Here is a 3828-nt window from a genome sequence, read left to right as displayed (position 1 = left end):
TTGGCTCTCCAGCAAACATCGGCGTACTTGCTTTTGTAATTCTAGTAAATCCAAAATTCATTCGAAATTCATGAAACTTGGCATGCTATAATGAAATGGTAATTTTTTTGTCCCATTTGGGGCAGGTCTGGGTATAAGCTTCTCATAAACAAGAGCTTCTCACAACAAGTGTGATGGTTTCGGTAGGGAACGTTTCACCTTTCTGGACGAAACAATATCCGTTGCCTCTTCTCGATTTCAAATTTTTTTCCTAGTGTCAACATAGAACAACAGGAGTGTTGTGTTTATTTTGGGATTTTTCGGGGTTCGCTTGGACATTTTTATACATTAACTGAGTTTTCTATGCATTCATGTGCATAATTCAAATTTGAACTACAGGCACATGCTCTAATGCATATAAATTAGTTGAAAATTCAAATATGTGTCCTTGGTTGCTTGCTTAGGTCCCATGCAAGAAATGGGAATGAATGTCAAACACCCTGCCACCGTCACTCGGCCGCAAACATTGAGATACATGGTTTTTAAATTCTAGTAAATCCAAAACTCGTCTGAAATTCATGAAACTTGGCATGCTATCATGGAGCGACTTCAACATGCCATGGTAAAAATTTTGTCCCATTTGGGGCAGGTTTGGGTATATGCTTCTCACAAACCAGAGCTTCTCACAACAAGCATGATGGTTTCGGTAGGGAATGTCCCACCTTTGGGGTCGAAACGATATCCATGTCCTCTTATTGCTTTCAAAAAATTTCTCGTGTCAACATAGAACAACAGGAGTGTTGTGTCAATTTTTGTGATTTTTCGGGGTTCGTTTGGACATTTTTATGCATTAACTGAGTTTTCAGTGCATTTATGTGCATAATTCAAATTTGAACTACATGCACATGCTCCAGTGCATATAAATTGGTTGAAAAATCAAATCTGTGTCCTTGGGTGCATGCTTAGGTCCCATGCAAGAAATGGGAATGAATTTCAAACACGAGGGCACCGTTGATTCCCGGCAAAACGTTGAGATACTTTATTTTTAAATTCTAGTAAATCCAAAACTCGTCTGAAATTCATGAAACTTGGCATTCTATCATGGAATGGCACCCGTCATGCTGTGGTATTTTTCGTGTCCATTTTGAGAGAAGGCGCACTCGAATAATAACAGCAAACAAAGGCATTTTGAAAAAATAGCTGCCACTTTAATATCTCAAACGTTTGTATAATTCAAACCGTGTGCGTTCTGTTAACCATTCACGTGACAGCACGTGTCTTGGTTTTAATGGTTGTAGGAGGTGCCGTGCGGACAGCTGCTTGACCTTGACTGAACGGGAGGCGTGCGAGCGCAGTCCGGTGTGCACGCTGACCGAGAGGCATGCAAGCTGTCCTCGAATGCGTAGACTCACCGGGAAGCGTGCGAGCTGTACATTGTGCAGGCTCACTGGGAAGCGAGCCCTTTGACTTCCATGGTCGCCCGGCTTCCTCTCCGTGCACGCGCACCCTCAGCGGCATGGGACACCGCCGTCGAACGCTACCTCTCAGCGCCGCCAGTTGCTGTCCTCCCGCGCCCCGCCCGTCGACCCCGGGACAACATGATGCAAAGTGAGAGCAGGATTTGTGCATCTGTTCAACGCAAACAGTTCTTTTGGATGACCCGTGTGCGACCACTGTCACATCCCTAGCTTCTGGCATTGCACTAGGCTAACTTCATGTGCGCATCATGTTTAAACTTTGAAAGAAACTTGAAATGGGGATTGCCTAAACCCTAGCATTAAAGGAATTCACTAGGTTCAACCAAAATATTTCCAGTAAATCCAAATGACTTTCAAAAATGTTCATCATTCTTGGAAAATGCTGGAAACAGTAACCAGTGGTGATGCACATTTTCCCATGACATATTTGGGCTCTGGATTAAATCATACTCTATTTGCATTTGGGCATTTAAATGCTATTAAATATTTTAAATGCTCAAATAATCATAAACTAAAATGTTTACTGTAGGATATATTCCCAACAGTGATCATGAGTAGTTTCATGATTTTTGGAAGTGTCTAAGTATTTTTAATAAAGCCCTAAAGACTACAGAATATTAGAAACAGAAACAAATAAAAAAAAGAGAGAAAGGAAACCTACCTGGCCTCACCTGTCGCAGCCTAGCTGGCCCAGCCCACCTGGCGCCTCCTGTCGCCTTCCTCCTGCCAGTAGGAGCAGCTGCGTGCTCGCACGCGCGCGGCCGAGGAGGCCAGATCCTTCCTGCCTGCCTGCCGCTTCCCCGACGCGTCTGGACGACGCCACGTGCCACCCCGGTCCCTCTCTCCCACTCCCTCGCCCTTCCCCGCCTCTGCTCCCTCTCCGCAGCGTGCTCGAACACCCCGTGGCACGCCGACGTGCACCGCCGCAGCCACGGCCATCCCCTAGCCCAACCACCGTGACCAATAGCTCCGCAAGGACGCGAAGCATCTCCTCGACGAGCCACGCAAGCCGGGTCTCACCGCAACACCGCCATCGATGCCTTCTTCAACCTCGGGACCGCCGACCATCTCCATCAAATTCGTCGGCTCCGGACCGTCCCCGACCTCGCCGAGCGTCCCCTCGTCATCGCCGTGAGCCCCTGACCACTTACCCCTGCTCCCCTTGACGAATTCGTGCCGCAGCCATCGTTCCCCGCCGTGCCAGAAGCTCACCGCCGCCCGGCCTTGTCGCCGTCGTGGCCTGAGCTCGAACGAGTCGCGCCCGTGCACCTCACCGAGCTCCTGGTGACCCCAGGAGGCTGTGCAGCGTTTTAATTCGCTCGATCGTGCCCCGCAACGCCGTTTCCGCTGAGACCCGAACTCCAGCCGCCGCCTTTGAGCTCGCCGCCATCGATATAGGTCGCCCCCGGTGTAACTGACTGCACCAGTCGACGCGCGGGATCGCCAGCGTCACGTAGGTGATCTCCGCCGGCCATTTGGTTGCCGGAGCAAGAAACCCGAAGCCCTCCACCGTCTCTGGCCTCGCCGGCGACGAGCCGCGGGTCAACTCTGGTGAGTTTGACCCGGGGTTGACCACAGTTTGACCGCCTGAGTCACTGACGTGTGGGGGCCACCTCGCTAACTAATCTGGCTTAGTGCTAATTAACTCGGTTAACTAGTGTTGTCACTGACCAGTGGGTCCCCCAGGTCAGGTTTGACCTGGACGACCCAGTTGACTGCTGATGTCATACCGATGTCATGCTGACACAGTAAATAGTTTCTGTATTTAAAACAATTCAGAAAATCCAGAAAAAGGCTTAAACTTCTAAAAATCATATAAATTCAACCGTAGCTCCAAATGACACAAATTATATATGAAAAATGATCAGAAAAATCCAATCTATCCATCTGCACTGGTTTCATGCATGATAAAGCAACTTAAACCTTCTGTTTATATCAATACATGTTAATGCACTTTATAAACCCTCAACTTGAGTTTGTATTTGAATCTTTGATTCAAATGAGCTCAAACCACCCTGGTTGTAGATGCATTATCCCAACACACTCATATTGCCATGTATTATTCATGCATCATATTGTTGCATTGCATTGATTGTGTTTTCTCTCTGTTGCCAGTAATTGTCCCCTCCCGATAGACGTGATTCCGACGACGTGATCAATGACACCGATGAAGAACTATAATATCTTCAGAAGTGCCAGGCAAGCATAACCCCCTTGTTCATTCCGATACAATCCCACTCTCTCGCTCCTGCTCTCTTTTACTACCTTAGGACAACAACGATTCAACTGTTACATGCTGCGGTAGTTGAACCCCTTATCCTCTGCATGACCTGTCATTGCCACAGTAAATAGATGAAACCCACTAGCATGA

The sequence above is a fragment of the Triticum aestivum genome, chromosome 7D (genome assembly GCF_018294505.1).
Source record: "Triticum aestivum cultivar Chinese Spring chromosome 7D, IWGSC CS RefSeq v2.1, whole genome shotgun sequence".
Classification (NCBI taxonomy): Eukaryota; Viridiplantae; Streptophyta; class Magnoliopsida; order Poales; family Poaceae; genus Triticum; species Triticum aestivum.
The sequence above is the reverse complement of the archived record's forward strand: the minus strand, read 5'-3'. Positions refer to the sequence as shown.